Source organism: Nomascus leucogenys, chromosome 5 (assembly GCF_006542625.1).
Source record: "Nomascus leucogenys isolate Asia chromosome 5, Asia_NLE_v1, whole genome shotgun sequence".
NCBI lineage: Eukaryota > Metazoa > Chordata > Mammalia > Primates > Hylobatidae > Nomascus > Nomascus leucogenys.
Genome location: NC_044385.1, coordinates 10,770,661 through 10,789,320, shown reverse-complemented (window position 1 = coordinate 10,789,320; position 18,660 = coordinate 10,770,661). Strand labels below are relative to the sequence as shown.

Here is an 18,660-nt window from a genome sequence, read left to right as displayed (position 1 = left end):
AAGTTAGCTAAACAGGGGAGGGAAATGAGAGTGAGGTGGATGTAGTTATAAAAGGGCAACTTGAGGGAACTTTGTGGTGTAGGATCTTGCCTGTGATGGTGAACCCAGTGTTGGATATAAAATACTCCAGGAATAAATGCTCAGTGCCGTGAAGTAAAACCAGCACTCAGGAAAAGGTTTAATGCTCTCAGCAAGGCAATTTACTTCTGCAGAAAGGTGTCACTCATATCAGTCAAGTTCGCAAGTGCACACAGAACAAAGGAGACCAGGGTTTTTTTATCCTTAACGCAGCCCCTATCTCTGTGTCACTCCGCCATGGGCTAGGGTCAGACCGCACAATCTGAGCTGACCCCATTGGCTACTTGTACATATTTTCCTAAATATAGTGGGGGAGGGGAGGTGAGGTACAGAGGTGGAGTGTGTGAGACGTGCAGTTTCGGGGGAACAATAGGTATAGGTAACCAAGCAAACAGATGTGAGTTATTGATTAGAGCTGATGGGAAGGGGGTAGGGTGTTTACGGTAACTAGGGGCAAGGAAGAACAAAAAAGTTGAGTTTGAGGACAAAGGATAAAGAAGTTAACAGGCTAAACCCTTTGAAGAGAAACTCAGCAAGATTTATTGTATCTTACACCAGGATATTACACAAATGATAAAATGGTTTAAAACTTACACAAATGTGCACGCACACACACACACATACACCCACACACACAAATGAATACAAGTAAAATTGGAAAAACCTAATAAGTTTGGGAGATTGTATCAAAATCAAAATCTTTGTTGAAAAACTGTAGTTGTCAAACTGTTACTATAGAGGAAACTAGACAAAACGTTCAAGGGATTTTTATTATTTGTTACAACTGCATGTGACCAGAGTAATCTCAATTTTTTAAGGCATTCATAGAGACTGGACAAAGAGCAAAGATTTCTGGGGTCCCCTTTCGGGATACCCAGCACTCAGCTCCCGACAGCATTCTCCTCCGCATTCCATCCTGGCCTCAAAGGAGGTGGCAAGAGCTCAGAAGGGAATGACTGTGGAGATTTTTACTTTCGCGCAATGTCCTGTGTCTCCCGGGTGGATAAAAAGCAGTGGCCCTCAGACTGGAAGGGGGCATGTAAAGAGAGACCCTGAGTATAGGAGATCTAGCAAGCAAATTGGTCCTGCCCAATATCTGATATTAAGGCACTGCTTTACCAAGAATGATTAGGGCTTGATTTCCTCACTAGACTGATGGGAGGGGGACTCAAAGTTGGAAATAGTTATATTTTAAAGATAATTTTTAAATGTTATATTCATAAGAATAGTAGACATTATTTTTAATAATTGTTGACATTATTTCACACCAACCTCCCCACTCCCACTGAGAAAAACTAATAAAGGTAGACACTCTCCTTTCTCCCGAAAATGGAGACCGAACAAAGCAGTGAAGATGTGGTATTGGGTCATAGTCCCAAAAAGGAAGGAAATCAGGGAAATGAATTTAGTGTTTGGAGCACCCTCTTCTCTCTAGGTGGTTGCAATGTCTGAAGGTCTTAGAAGTGAAGCACAACTGTTAGAAGAATCATGGGATGGAAATGGATCAAAAATTGTAGTACCGATCTCCCTAAAGAAGAGGCGTGTTTGGAGGGATCTCAAAGAACTGTATCCCTAAAATAATTGTGATCCAGAAATAGACCAGACCTTACAAGTATTGAAACTCAGCATCAAATAATATTAATGCCATTTGGGATTTGCCATAAGACAATATGAGATTACTATGGCCCTCATCTGTCAATTCTGCAAGAAGCAAAAGTAAACCTTTAGGGAGAAAATTACATATAAAACTCAAATTGCCTCTATAATTTTATATATACAATGTCTGATAATCAAAATTAAACAGGCTGTTTTGTTTCAGCACCAACTAGTGTACTGCAGTATATTTCTGACACTAACCACCTGGAGTTAGCACAGACTGCACAAGTTATGGGCTCAGTTTTCTCCAAAACTGCCCCTATCTCAGACATCAATCACAAATGGGATCCTCAGACCACTTGCAGTTCTGACCAACTGGCTATAAATTTAGGGGTTCCCATAATCCCTTTAGATTCAATAACTCACTAGAATGACTCACAGAACACAGATGTTATGCTTGCAGTTTTATTATAAAGGATACACATCAGACCAGCTAAATGAAGAGATCCATAGGATGAGCTCTGGGAGGGTCCTGAATGCAGAGCTTCTCGTTCCCTGTGTAATTAGAATATTTTACCCTCTTAGCACATAAATGTGTTCACTATCCAGGATGCTTCCTTGAGCTTCAGTGCCCAGAATGTTTGAGTGCGGTTTTATTATGTAAGAATGATGCATTCGATCATTGGCTACATGATGGAATTCAATCTCTAGCATCCTTCCTATCCCTAGATGTTGTGCTGGATCAAACCTCTACCCCTTTAATCATGTGGTTTATCTTTCCAGCATGGCCAGCTCCCATCTTGAAGCTATTTAGGGGCCCACCATGAACCATGTCGTTAGCTTAAACTGAGGTGTGATATAAGGGGCTCATGAATAACAAAGCCACTTCTATTCACTTGGAAAATTCCAAGGGTGTAGTATCTTCCAGGAATGAAGGACAAAGATCAGCCTACTTCCTTATTATCAAAGATGGACACAGAAGATGATAGGACTTGACTGAAGATCAAGAGCATATACATAGTGCTGAAAAGGCACATAGATATTAGACACACAGATGATGGAGTTTAATTAAAAATATTTATGATTATCTGGTGGGGTACAGTGTTTCTATAATCCCAACACTTTGGGAAGCCAAGGCAAGAAGATCGCTTGGGCCCGGGAGTTCGAGACCTGCCTGGGCAACAAAAAGAGGCCTTGTCTCTACAAAAAAAAAAAAAAAAAGTTCTTTAATTAGCTGGGTATGGCAAGTGGAGAGCTAGGTATAGCAAGTATGGAGGAGAGCTTGAGCCCAGGAATTCAAGTCTGCAGTGAGATATGATCGTGTCACTGCATTCCAGTCTGGGTGGCAGAGCAAGACCCTATCTCTTAAAAAAAAAAAAAAAAAAATATATATATATATATATATATACACATACATATTTATGATTATTATGTTCTAGGAATTAAAAGATGGAACAATTTAGTAGAGAACTGGAAACTATAAAAAGACACTCTAAAACTAAAAAATAAAATAACTTAGAAACAATGGATAGATTTAATATCAGCTTAGAACTAGCTAAAAAGATAATTGGTGAACTGGAAATCAGGTCAAAAGACTATTCAGACTAAAACACTGATAGTCAAAAGATTGGGAAACAGGCTGGGCGTGGTATCACACATCTGTCATCCCGACACTTTGGGAGGATCTCTCGAGCTCAGGAGTTTGATACCAGCCTGCACAACATAGTGAGATTTCATCCCTACAAAAAAATTGAAAAACCAGATGTGGTGGTGCATGCTTGTAGTCCCCGAGACTCAGGAGGCTGAAGCAGGAGGTTGGTTTGAGGCCAGGACATAGAGGCTGCAGTGAGCCATGATTGCACCACTGTACTCCAGCCTGCCCAACAGAGCAAGACTCTGTGTCCACCCTCCTCCCCTTCTTCCCTCCCCCCCAAAAAGACTGGGAAATATAGAAAAGAACAAAAAAGATGGTAAATGATATTATAGATGGTCTATCCTACATGCATGTAATTGGAGTCCCAAAATGAAAGGACAAAGGTGGGAGAGAGGCAGTAGCAAGGAGAGAGGAAAGATGGATGGAGGGAGACAAAGAGAACTCACAGGTGCATGGAGTAAAGGAAGTATTTAATACAATTGCTTGAAAGTTCTCCAAAATTGACTAAATATATTAAACTACTGATTCAAGAAAAACTATGACCCCTAAATAAGACAAATCAGATCACAGGTATGCACATCAGAGGAAAACTGCTGAAAAGGAAACAGAAAATGAAACTCTTAAAAACAGAAAGCAAAAAGATATAGTACCTTTAAAGGGGCAAGAGTAAGATTTACAGTTGATTTAAACTCAGAAACAATTGGAGACATGGGATGTAAGCTTAAAAGTGCTTAAAGAAAATATCTGGCAACCTAAAATTTTATATCCGGAAACACAGTGATACTTTATTTAATTTACTTTGGGACAGGGCCTTGCTCCGGCTAGAGTGCAGTGGTGTGATCATGGTTCACTGCAGCCTCAACCCCCTGGCCTCAAGAAATCCTTGATTCTCCCACCTTGGCCTCCTGAGTAGCTGGGACTATATGCATGTGCCACCATGCCTGGCTAACGTTTAAATTTTTTGTAAAGACAGCATCCCACTATGTTGCCCAGGATGGTCTTGAACTTCTGATCTTAACTAATCCCCCCTCCTTGGCCTCCCAAAGTGCTGGGATTGCAGGCATGAGCTACTGCACCCAGACCTAGTGATACTTTTAGACAAAGTTGAGGGAATTCATCAACACCAGACTCACATTAAGGAAATACCAAAAAGAGTTTTCTTTGAGTAGAAGAAAACTATCTCACATGTAACTTTGGAGATATAGAAATGGAAAAAAAGCAACAGCAAGATAAATATGAGAGTTAAATCAGAGGATACTGAGTAAATAAAATAATGATAATGATGATTATAAAAACAGCAACAACATCTTGGATTTTAAAACTATAGAGAACAGGCTGTTTGTGGTGGCCCATATCTGTAAACCCAGCAGTCTGGGAGGCTCAGGTGGGTGGATTGCTCCAGTCCAGGAGTTCAAGACCAGCCTGGGAAACATGGCAAAACCCCATCTCTACAAAAAATACAAAAATTAGCCAGGCCTGGTGGCATGCACCTGTAGTTCTACGTAATTGGGAGGCTGAGGTGGGAGGATTGCTGGAGCCTGGGAGGTTGAGGCTGTAGTGAGCTGTGATTGCAACACTGCCACTGCACTCCAGCTGTGGTGACAGAGGGAGACCCTGCCTCAAAACAAAAAAATTATAGAGAACAACTCATTACAGCACTGGCACATGAGTCAAGGGGAAAGTAACTTGAACTAAATGGTGGTTCTTGCATGGTCTGGAAAGTGGTAAAGTTACTAATTAGATCATGTTATAATAAGCCAAGAATACATATTGTAATCTGTAATCACTGCAAACATAGTAAAAGAATGTAAAATTAAAGGAGAAGCCATAAAAATATAATAGTAATACTTAATCCACAAGAAAGCAGGAAATGAGAATAAGAAACCGGGAGTAGGACAAATATTAAGAAGACCAGATTCTGATGTGGCCTTGAGATTCTCACCCCAGCTGTACACATCCTGTATATAATTCCTCCCATTTTGTGTGTTGGGACTGGGTATATGATGGACTTCACTCCCATGACTAGATTACATTATTTGACAAAGCTAAAAGAATGTTGCAAATGTAAGTATGGCCCCTAATCAGTTGACTTTAAGTTAATTGAAAGGGAGATTTTTCCAGGGTAGTCTAGAAGTCTTAGCTTCAAAGTGTGTGAGATTCTTCTGCCATGACTGATGAAGTGAGCTGCTGTGTTTTGAGAGGGACTCTTTAGGAGACTGTATTGCAAAGTTGCCGAGAGCCTTCCCCAGCTGTCAGAGCACAATGAAATAAGGCCTTCAGTCATACAACTGCAAGGCACTGAATGCTGGGCACCACCAGTGAGCTCCTGTAAGGGCCTGAGCTCCAGGTGAGAACCCAGCCCCAACCAACACTTTGATTTCAGCCTATGAGACCCTGAGCAGGGAACCGAGCTACACCATGCCTAGACTTCCAACCTATGGAATGGTAGAATAAGAAATGGTGGTGTTTCTCAGCCAGGAAGTCAGGGGTAATTGATTACATAGGAATAGACTACCAAAAAATTCTGTATGACATCAGCTTGGGAATGAGCACATATAGTAAAGGACTGACTCTAAATTGGAGAGATGAGGAGCATCTAGCAAAGGATGCAACCACCAGTGATGTAGGAGGAAAACCTGGAAAGAGTGGTATACTGGAGTCAAAGCATAAGATTGCCAAGGGCAGTGGGGTGATCAACTGTGTCAAATGCAGTTCTCCCCACAAATATATCCACAAATGGAATGCCCTTGAAACAAAATGTTTTCATTCTTTTCTTTCTTATAGCCTCAACTATGAACTTTGTGAATTACTGTCAAGTCTAATCCACAGACTCATTCTCCTGAACTTCTGTCTTAAATGTTCAAGTTCTTACTGCATATGTCTGCATGAATTTCACTTGAGACAGCAATTCAAATATATCAACCTTAATTTAATTCCGTCAGAGATGTTTTCCTTCTTACAGTCCATAACTTGGTTATGTATACCAGTCTACTGTGCTCAAAACTTTGCCTTGACTTTTCTTTTACCTTTTATGAAACAAGAGAAAGAAGGACTTTAAGTCCTATTGATTTTATTGCTAAATTTTTTCTCTATTAGACTTGTTTCTCTTGCTGATGTCAATTTTAAGGGTGCACCTTCCTGTTTACTGTGATTTGAGGGTTCTGTTGTGCTGTTGCTTTCAGATTAATATCCAAAGTCCTTATCTTTAACTCCTTTTTATCCTTGTGGATTTGTGACCACCATTCAGAAAAGTAGGTGAGAAAACTTTCTTAACTTTATCTCTTCATCCCACCTTCAACCACTGAGGTATTCTTGCACTTTGAACATGGCAGCATTCTACTTCAAAATTCTGCAGCCCTTCTACTCTCACTGCCACGCTCTCATTCCTCACATCCTCATTCTTTTCTTTGCATGCTGAATTCTTACTCAGCTCCAGGAGTCAACCCAAATATCTCCCTCATGAAAACTTTGCAGAGCTCTTCTTGACAATTTATGTCCTTTCATCCCCTTCCCTTCCCTTCCCTTCCCTTCCCTTCCCTTCCCTTCCCTTCCCTTCCCTTCCCTCCCCCTTCCCTCCCTTCCCCTCCCCCCCCCCCCCCCCCCCCCCCCCCCCCCCCCCCCCCCCCCCCCCCCCCCCCCCCCCCCCCCCCCCCCCCCCCCTCCCCTCCCCTCCCCTCCCTTCCCCTTCCCTCTCCTCCCTTCCCCTCCCCATCTCCTCCCTTCCCCTCCCCTCCCCCATCTCTTTATATGTAGTTTCCCCATACTACTACATAGGCTAGTTGTTGTTCTTTGTGTCTTTCTTACCATGTTAAACTGTACCTTCATGGATGCAGGAACTTTGGTTTGTTATATTTCTTTTTCCTAAAATATATACCTATGTGTCTAGAATATGAATGGTAAGCAATGAGTGTTTGTTTTTGGCTAAATACAATTATATTTGTATATACTGTTGTTTATATGAAAGAAGAGAAAGATAATAGTTCTTCATATTATTTACTTTTGCAACATTTACACATACACGTTTGTAGCTCTCCATCCTCTTTTAAAGAGAATAATCAAAGTTTATTTGAGATAGCCTGGTGTTATTTTGTATATTCTGGAGAAAAAATGCCTAAAAACTACCTCCTTTTTTCCCTGTAATATATTCCCAATATATTTTTATTACTATATTAATATTTGTTGAGCTGGAATACCTAATGATTTTTTAAAAATTAATAGACTTTATTATACACGTTTAGGTTTACAGGAAAATTGAGCAGAAAGCACAGAGAATTCTCCCTCACGAGTCTTCCTGTTATTAACATCTTGTATTAGTATGGTACTCTTGTTATAAATGATAAAGTAATATTGACACATTATTCTTAATTCTCTAAATTAGGCTTACTCAGTGTTGTACATTCTATAGACTTTGACTAATAACATGCATCCACAATTGCAGTATCACACACAATAATTTCACTGCTCTCAAAATTCCCTGTTCCCCATTTATTCCTTCTTCCCTCCCCTGAACTCGTGAAAAAAGATTTATTTTACTGTCTCCATAGTTCTGCTTTTCTCAGAATGTTAAATAGTTGGAATCATATAGTTATGGTTCCAAACTGACTTCTTTCACTTAGCAATCTGCATATATGGCTCCTCTATATCTTTTCATGACTTGATAGCTGATTTCTTTACATCACTGGAAAACATTCCAATGGATGTGTTACAGTTTATTCACATTTTGGAAGACATCTTGGTTGCTTCTAAGTTGTGGTAATTAAAAGCTACTATTAATATTTACATGCAAGTTTTGTATAGAACTACTTTATTTGGGTAAACATCAAGAAGCACAATTGGTGAATCCTATGGTAAGAATATGTTTAGCTTTTTAAGAAACTGCAAAAGTGTCTTCCAAAGTGGCTGTATCATTTTGTATTCTCACCAGCAATGAATGGGAATCCTCGCCAGCATTTAATGTTCCAGTATTCCAGGTTTTGGCCATTGTAACAGATGAACAATGATACCTCAAGTTGCAAATGATACTTCAAGTTGCAAATGATGACATATGACATTAAGCATCTTTTTATATGGTTATTTGTCATCTGCATATCTTTGATGAGATGTCTTAGATCTTTTGGTGATTTTTAAATTGTTGTTGAATTCTTGTTTTTTTTTTTTTTTTATTGAGATGGAGTCTTGCTCTGTCACCCAGGCTGGAGTGCAGTGGCGCCATCTTGGCTCACTGCAAGCTCCGCCTCCCAGGTCCATGCCATTCTCCTGCCTCAGCCTCCCAAGTAGCTGGGACTACAGGCACCCGCCACCACGCCCAGCCAATTTTTTGTATTTTTAGTAGAGACGGGGTTTCACCGTGTTAGCCAGGATGGTCTCGATCTCCCAACCTTGTGATCTGCCCGCCTCAGCCTCCCAAAGTGCTGGGATTACAGGCGTGAGCCACCGTGCCCGGCCAAATTATTGTTGAATTTTAAGAGTTCTTTGCATATTTCAGATGCCAGTCCTTTCCCAGATATATGTTTGCAAATACTGTCTTTCAGTCTCTGGCTTCTCTTTTTATTCTCTTAATAGTGTTTTCTTGCAGATCAGAGGTTTTTAATTTTAATGAAGCCCAACTTACCAATTTTTTATTTCATGGATTATGCTCTTGATATCTAAAACGTCATTGTCAAATGCAAGAACATCTAGATTTTCTCTTATGGTATTTTCTAGCAGTTTTATAGTTCTCTGTGTTACATTTAGGCCTATGGTTCATTTTGAGCTAAATTTAGTGGAGGGTGTCAGGTGTGTTCTAGATCAGTTTTTCTACACAGGTGTATAAAGTTGTTCTAGCACCGTTTGTTGAAAAGACTATATTTTCTCCATTGTATTAGGTCTGTGATCCATTCTGAGTTAATTTTTATGAAGGGTGTGGTCTGTGTCTAGATTATATATATATGTATATATATATATATATGGATATCCAGTCTTTTCAGTAGTATTTGGGGAGAATGTCCATTGACTTACCGATTCTTTGTTAGAGATCAATGTACTATATTTGTGTGGGGCTATTTCTAGGCTCTCTATTCTGTTCCACTGACCTATTTGTCTATTCTTTCACCAACAACAGACTGTGTTGAATACTGTAGCTTTATAGTAAGTCTTGAAATCAGGTAGTGTCAGTCTCCCAACTTCGTTCTTCTCCTTCAATATTGTGTTGGCTCTTCTGTGTCTTTCACTTCTCATATAAACTTTAGAATCAGTTTGTTAATATCTACAAAATAACTTGCTGGGATTTTGATTGCGATTGCTTTGAAACTAAATCAAATTGGGAAGAACCGACATCTTGAAAATATTGAGTCTTCCTATCCATGAACATGGAATATCTCTCAATTATTTAGATTTTGTTTGACTTTTTAAATCAGAGTTTTGTAGTTGTCCTTATTTAGATTTTGTACATGTTTTGTTAGATTTGTATTTCAGGATTTAGTTTTTTGGTATTAATATAAATAATATTTTTACTTTAAATACCTATTATTCATTGCTGGTATAGAAGAAATTGATTTTTGTATATTAGTGTCCTGCAACTTTCCTTTAATTATCTATTAGTTTCAGGAGATTTTTGTTATTATTCTTGATTCTTTGAGATTGGGATAAATAATCATGTCATCTATGAAGAAAAACAGTTTTATTTCTTCCTTCTCAGTCTATATACATTTAATTTCCTTTTCTTATGTTATTGCATTATCTAGAACTTCTGATACAGTCTTGAGTGGTAGTGGTGAAGAGAACATTCTTGATTTGGTCCTGATATAGAAGCAACAAGTTTCTTATGATTGAATATGGTGTTGGCTGTAGGTATTTTTTGTAGATGTTCTTTATCAACTTGAGGAAGTTCCCTTCTATTCTTCATTGGTTGAGAATTTGTATTATTAATAGACACTGGATTTTGTCAAATACTTTTTCTTCATCTATTGATATGATCACTGATTTTTTTCTTTAGCATGTCGATATGATGGATTATACTGCAGTTCAGTGATATCTTAATTACCTTATGTATACAAAAGGAGAAAATATTCATTTTTGCTCTCATACTTGTATTCAAACAGTACATTCCTTTTGAAATAAAAAATAGTGATTTCTAGAAATACCTGTTATGACATTTATAATATATTTTGTTTAGATTATGAAATAACTACTGATTTTTGAAGGGAGAATTGAATTCTGTGGTGTATCATAGAAATTCTGTCGTATATTCATTGAAGTTGAGTTTGGATAAATGAAGTAGTATTTTATTACTGCCTTGCATTGCAGTAACTAAAATATATTGATATGGCTTCTTCTTTGTCCCTATTATATTCTACAGAAACATGTAATTATAATATGAATTGGCAAGGAAATCTTCAGAGCCTGGTAAACTGTTCTTCTCTATTTTTAACATATGTAATGGATTCATGATCAAAATTTGATGTGACTGATTGAATTGTCTTTTATTATTATTTACCTCTTCTGGTGTTCAGTATTTGTTATACACTCTACCCTCTTTCTTGACAAAAAATGAAACCAGAATGTTATGTATTCAGAAAATAGGACTCTGAATAGTTCTATATCATTTCCCCGTTGTTCTAAAGTCATGGCAAATGTAAAAAAGAGAAAAATAAAGTTCACTTAGAGCCCCTCTCAAAGTGTCCGTGATACTGTAGTAATAATAGACTGTGTAAGCTATTCAGCATTACTGCACTAACCTTGTCAGGGCTTTCTTATGTTGAAGAAACAAAAGTAGATGGAAAAATGCCCCAACTGTTCTTTCATGTGGCTTTTTTGGGTAAACCAAGTGCTCTGAAGCACTGTGAATTTGTCTATATTTCTCTTAAGGGCAAAAAGATCTGTCACAATGTAGATATGAATTCTAGATTTAGAAATGTTATTCAAGATAGATAAGGTAAGACATTTCTTTCAATTTATGAAAGACCCTAAACTCTGGATTTCATCCAGCTAGTTTTCTCTGAGATTAAAATGACCAATAATATGGGTAGAATATTCTAGATGTAGGGTCAACCAATCAAGGCGATAGGTCAAATCCAGCCCACTGCCTTTTTCTGTAAATAAAGTTTTATTGTTACACAGCCATCCTTTTTTTAAAAACATATTGTCTATGTTTGCTTTTGTATGATAATAACAGAATTAAATAATGAGACAGACCATATGGCTCGCAAAACCTAAAATATTTACTAACTGGCCCTTTACAGAAAAAGTAGGTCCGCTCCTGTTTTAAACCACCCTTTCCTGGTGGCAATGAAAGTCATAGTGGTGGGTGTCAAGTCCAACAGTTCTGGAGACAGTGGATCCCTGTGCTGGAGCTACAGGAAGGGTGACAAAGCAGGTGACTTCAGAAGAGGATTTAAATAAGAGAGAAGGTAGGAAAAGAAGTAATCTTTTAGTTTGTATAATGTATGCATTCTTTTCAGAGCTTGAATTTTTTATAGTGACATTTTACAAGTGTATTGCAATGCATACACAATAGAATATTATACAACCTAAAAAAAGAAGGAGATCCTGTCATTTGCAACAACATGGATGAACCTGGAAGACATTATGCTAAGTGAAATAAGCCAGGCACAGAAAGACAAATACTGCATGATTTTACTTATGTGTGGAATTCAAATTCATGGAAGGAGAGAGTAGAATGGTGGTAGCTAGAGGTTGGAAAGATGTTGGTCAAAAGGTACAAAATTTCAGTTAGAGAAGAGGAGTAAATGTAAGAGATTTAGTATATAACATGATGACTGTAGTTAATAACCATGTATTCTATACATGGAAATTGTTAAGGGAGTAGATTTTAAGTGTTCTTGCCACAGAAAAATGGTAAGTATGAGCGGTGATACGTATGTTAATTAGCTTGATTTAGGTATTCCACAGTGTATACATATTTCAAAACATCACGTTATACATTAGAAATATATACAATTTTTGTTTGTTAATTAAAAAAACAAAGTGGGCCGGGCGCGGTGGCTCAAGCCTATAATCCCAGCACTTTGGGAGGCTGAGGCAGGCGGATCACGAGGTCAGGAGTTCGAGACCATCCTGGCCAACATGGTGAAACCCTGTCTCTACTAAAAATACCAAAAAATTAGCCAGTCGTGGTGGCGGGCGCCTGTACTCCCAGCTACTCGGGAGGCTGAGGCAGGAGAATGGAGTGAACCCAGGAGGTGGAGCTTGCAGTGAGCTGAGATCGCGCCACCGCACTCCCGCCTGGGGGACAGAGCCAGACTCTGTCTCAAAAAAAAAAAAAAAAAACAGTGTACTGCCAGAGATGCCCAAGAAAGGCATTTTGACTAGTATGTGAATTTTAAGACTGCAAATATATTCAGAATCATTTTGATATAGAGAACTACTAAAAGCAAACTGAGGCCACACATCATGGCTCATGCTTATAATACCAGCACTTTGGGAGATTGAGCTGGGCAGATCACTTGAGTCCAGGAGTTCGAGACCAACCTGGGCAACTTGGTGAAACCCTGTCTTTACATAAAACGATACAAAACTCAGGCAGATGCGATGGCATGCGCTTGTGGTCCCAGCTACTCTGAAGGCTGAGATGGGAGGATCGCTTCAGCCCGGGAGGCAAAGTTTGCAGTGAACTGACATTGCACCATTGTGCTCCAGCCTGGGCAACAGATTGAGATTCTGTCTCAAAAAAAAAGAAAAAAAGTACGCAGATATGCCTGAAAAGGAATGCTGATTTGTAAATGCATCAGTTTGCTATCCTGGAGGGAAGGTCCTTAGTTTTCATTAGATCTCAGTGACCATGTGACTCCATAAAGGTCAAAAACCACTGCTGAAGAACACGCTGGGCATAATGGGACAGGCAGACAGGGGAGGTGAGCGGAGTAAGGACATGCCATTTTGTGAAAATGCTCATGCAGACCTATGGAGAGAATCACATGGTGAGGAACTGAAACCCCGGTGGCAGCCATGTGATTGAACTATCTTGAAAATAGGGCCTCCAGCTCTAGTTCAAACCTCCAGTGACTACGGCCCTAGCTAACAACTTGACTGCAACCTCACAAGAGACTCCAAGGCAGACACCAAGCAAGAAGCACCTAGTTAAGATACGCTGTATTCCTGACCCATAGAAACAGTATAAAATAATGTGTTTATTATTTTTTTTAAAAAAGAATGCTGACATCCTGCCATTGAATTGCAGGAGGAGGCTAGCACTGAAGTGACTGATTTATGATGAAGCTATTAATAGGTAGGCTTCATTTCCTAGTTACATTGTCCTGAGCGATTTTATAATTTAGGGACTGTGAATATCAACCAGTATATAATATGATTGATTTAGCAACAATCCATTCAATTCAGGCAAAATATTATTGAATCTTAACTCCCTATATGGAAGGATTGAATATAAATTATGACCATAATCATGGTCATGATCATCACCATCACCATCTGCATCCTCAGAGCTGACATTTGTTGTGCAAGGACTTTTCCAAGTGGTCTACGTGGGTTATATTACTCATTCATTCTTCACAGTAACCCAGTGAAAATTATTCCCATTTTACATATGAAGAAAATGAGGTAGAGAGGAGGTCAACAGCTTGCACAAGTTCACACAAAGAAGTGACATCTTAAAAAAGTTAATAACAATCAAATGTGATAATGAGTCATCAACTTTTAGCTGCCCTGCAGAATAAGCAAGAGAGCAACTGTGATGTCACTGGTTGACAGAGCCCTGTGGCAGGACTCACAATGAATGGAGTGGTTTCCTTGCAGGTTGGAGGTGTCGCTTACAATGTGCAATCTTTCATTAATAATGTATTTTATGATTCGGTACTAAAGTCCACTAATTAGAATTGTGTGCCCTATAGAATTTTATTGTAAATATATGCCCAACTGTCAAGCTATGAAGAACTCGTAAGGATTAGTGCTTTTATTAATATGCTAATGCTAGTCTTTTCTGGGCCTCAGATTCTGAAGGTAAGCTAGCTGTCAAAGTGCCTGTTTTTTACTGAGAAGCAAGTGATTTGACAACTGAGATAAGACTCAAATTGTGTTTTATAGCCAAAAATACAAAAATAACTAATTTTATATCAGTGGACAATATTATAATAGTTATGAGCAGCAGAATGGATGGTTTAATGGGAAGAATTTGTACTTAGAATAACCTTAAAGGGCCTCTTCAGGCAGTTTTATGCGCAGCCTGAAATATGAGTTCCTAAATGAAATGTATTATATTGTGGGATAATGTGTTATGTAGGCATAACTTACAGCCTTAAGTCTGGAATTTTTCAAAGTACTGTTGAACAAGCTCATACTGCTGGTTATTATATGTGCATATTTTTAACATTCCTATTCAGTGAAATTACGGTGACTTTGACTTTGTCTGGTTTATGAGATTAAAGTTTTTAAACAAAATTCTGTTCAAAATAATAACAGTGTCCAGTTCTTTTAGCACATAGTCTTTTTCTCAGTAGCTGTAACACTGTTTTAGTACATTGCAAAAATAGTCTTCAGTTAACAAAGAGCTGTGTGAGCTCTTTTGTATTTTCATACCCATCGATCTTCCTGAATTCTGGCATCCTTCCTGCCATTTGCATTAAAATCCCTTGTGGTGATTACCTCAAAAGGTGCTGTTGCCATCAGTCTGTGTAATTTCTTAGAGAATCTTTCTCCCTTTTCAGTCATCCAGCTGGAAAGGGCATTTGCTCTGAGTATAATCGTTTATTTGTATGAGTTCAAAGTTGGTAATACCATTTGGTAAACTTGTTGGTCTTTAGAACAATGTCCTTCTAGACTCTGATTTGATACTTGAAATGCATTGCAGGGAAAAGGGACAATCCCTTAATGGAGCAGGTGTATTCCTCTAGGTGGGCTGATTTCTAAATTAAGTTTGAATGTCCTTAAAGTCCTTTATGAAGGACTGAAATTCCTATTTATTTAAGATCTTGATATTGTGGTGCCAATTTTCAGTCTGAAACAGCCCATGAAGACTTGGTTAGACAACCGTTGACGTTCTGCACATGACATGTAATTTATGTGGGGAACTATATAATAGCAAAGCTTCCCCGCCTGGCAGTAAGAAGTCATCAGATTCTCTATACCTGCCAATGAAACTTTTAAAAAAATATAAAGAGGAACAATTCAGGGCACAAGAACCTTCAAGATAAAGCTAAAAATATTTCAGGTAGGAAGGAGGATTCAACTTTCCTTTTGACTTTATATTTGTCATTTAAAATCTTAATAAAAACACCATTAGATTTTTATAAAAGATCATTGTTAAGTTGAAAAGGTAAAGTTATCAAAGTAAACTATTTGCATAATTCTTCATTTTATTATATAAATCTGTATAATTTTACAAAGATATATTCATGCTATTCGTATCTTAGAGACCTTTTAAAAATGTTTTGAGCTTAATTTCTCTATACCTTATGTAATTGTTCCTCTAATGTAATTAATACTAATAGTTTGATGTTCGTTGTTTGACAACTTTCTCCATGCTCATACAGATATATGTTCACAATATACACATATGATAGGTTTTTAGTGATAACTTGCACAGAAAATGTACATAATTTACACTCTTGCATCTTATTTAACAGTATCTCATTGAGCTTCTTCCTCTATTTTCTGTTGGTTTATTTTGTTCTCTGTTTTATGTCTTCAGGCAATTCTTTATTTACGTGGTTTATTTAATAATTAAAGGATTGCAGATTAAAAGTGTTCAAAGTTTACCTGTGAATCATAGATTTAAGAAGTGCTTTTCTCTTCATTATATTCTAGATAGAGTATAATTTTGTTTCCCTCTTTGACCCATGAATTATTTAGAAGTTTCTTCATTTTCCAAGTTGTCAGTTTCTTGTCTTTTCAGTATTTGTTTCTAATTTTTTTGTTTATGATCAGAAAATATGATGAGTAAAAGTCTTTTTTTTTTTTTTTTTTTTTTTTTTTGAGACGGAGTCTCGCTCTGTCGCCCAGGCTGGAGTGCAGTGGCGCAATCTTGGCTCACTGCAAGCTCCGCCTCCCGGGTTCACGCCATTCTCCTGCCTCAGCCTCTCCTAGTAGCTGGGACTACAGGTGCCCGCCACCACGCCCAGCTAATTTTTTTGTATTTTTTAGTAGAGACGGGGTTTCACCGTGGTCTCGATCTCCTGACCTTGTGATTGCCTGCCTCGGCCTCCCAAAGTGCTGGGATTACAGGCATGAGCCACCGCGCCCGGCGATGAGTAAAAGTCTTTAAAAAAATCTGATAACATTTTCTTTGTGGTCAAGTAAAAGACCCTTATTAAAGGTCAAATGTATTTAAAATGCTGTGTCTATGCGTGAGTGTATGTATTTATACATGTATATACACACACACAGACGTGCACGATGTCTTTATTTTATCATTCAGTCTTATTTAATCAGTCTGTGTTGTCTGTGCATTGGACTTTTTAAAGCTTTCCAGGTGATTCTAATATACAACCAAGGTTAAGTACCATTGCCAAAATAAAATAATGGGTCTAGTCAAGTGGTTCTCAAAATATGGACCGTCAATATCACCTGGGAATTGGTTGGAAATGCAGATTCTTGGGCCTTACCCTAAGACGTGGTCACTCAGAAACTCTGGGGATGGGGCCAGCCATCTCTTTTTAAAAAAGTATTTTAATTAGCACATAATTGTACATATTATGGGGTACAATATGATATATGGCACAAATTATTTTTAATTGGCACATAATTTTACGTATTTATGGGGTACAATATGATATTTCAATACATACATACAGTATAGAATGATCAAATCAGCCATTGGCATGTATATCAACTCAAACATTTACAATTTCTCTATGTTGGGAACGTTCAAAATCCTCTCTTCTAGCTCTTTGAAAATATATGATAAATTGTTAACCACAATCATGCTATAGTGCTATCAAATACTAGAACTTATCTCTCCAATCTACTTGTAGTTTTTAAATGACATTCTGTCATTCATAGCAACATGGTTGAGCCTAGAGGACGTATGTTGAGTGAGATAAGCAATCTGGGTCTTAACAAGCCCTCAAAGGAAGAGGATTCTACCTCACTGAAGACTTGAGAGCCGCTTACCTATGTCAGTGGCTCTACACTGAGGGCGATTTTGTCCCCAAAGGGACATCTGACAATGTTGGAGACCTCTTTTGGTTGTCACAGCTGGTGGGAGGCTACTGGCGGCATTTAGTTGGTAGAGGGCAGGGTTGTAAACATCCTGCAATGCACAGGACAGCCCAGCAGAGAATCACCCAGCCCCAAACGTCAACAGTGCTGCTGTGGAGTAACTTACTTAGACTGTGCTTTCCAAGGCTTGGCTTCCCATTGCAACCAGCGAGAGAGTTTTTTAAAGTCCTGACTCCAGATCTGTCTAATGTCATTGGTGAGAGTGCACATAAGGATTTCTAAAAACTATCCATGTGAGTACTTTATGCAGCGAAAGTTGAAAATCACTGCTGTGGACACTGGTTATTGATGGCAAAACACGCAATAACTTTTGCACCAACCTACTACCTGAAACTCTTAGGTCCTAATGGATGGATTAGGGTGATCCCAAACCAACTGATCAAATTTTATCTAAAGAAATAGACAATTATGTACCCCTGTTGTGTTCTAATGGGAAGTACAAACACCAATTTGTGAAATGTTCTTGCCAAAAATTCAAACTTGGACAAGCTTCTACATTTCTAGATCTCACTACCAATTTAGAGGTATGTGTTAAAAAAAACACCATAGGAAGGCTGTTGGCCAAATCTAGAATGTGGAAAGTCCTCCAGGACATATGGTACAGACTGATTATCATCAAATAAATGGCAAGAAGGGAAGACGAGAGGAATGGGGACTGTTCTAGAATAAAAGAAACTTAAGACCCCTAACTGATAAGTGTATCTTTTTTGGAACTTGATTTGAAAAAGCAACAGGGGAAAATTAAAAACATCTTTGAGGCAATTTGGGAAGTTCAAACACAGACTAGATATTTCATAATATCAAATAATTATTTTTAGAGTTACATGTGGAGGGGTAAGTAGAGGTTATAGGTAAAACGCAATTGTCCCTATGTTGATCATTGTTGATGTCATGTGCTAGGTGTATGGGGATTTATTTTAATATTTATGTATGTTTGAAACGTTACACAATAAAGATAGAATGAGAAGGATTATCTAAACAGGTAGGAGGAAAGGCAGGTGAGAATGGTGTTAGAAAAACTTTCAATACAATAGGGGCTTCCACAGTGTTAAAAAGAAAGTAAGTCTGTTGGATTTGGTAACAGGAAGGTCACTTGATGACTTTAGCAAAGTCTGTTTCAGTGGGTCTGGAAGCAAGATTGGAACCCACTGGAAACTGACAGG

At 38.2% G+C, this 18,660-nt stretch overlaps 1 protein-coding gene across 6 annotated transcripts in view; it reads left to right on the top strand.

Moving 5' to 3' along the window:
• RYR2 (ryanodine receptor 2) overlaps nucleotides 1-18,660 on the top strand; it is a 787,631-nt gene that overhangs the window by 347,132 nt on the left and 421,839 nt on the right. The window lies entirely within an intron of this gene.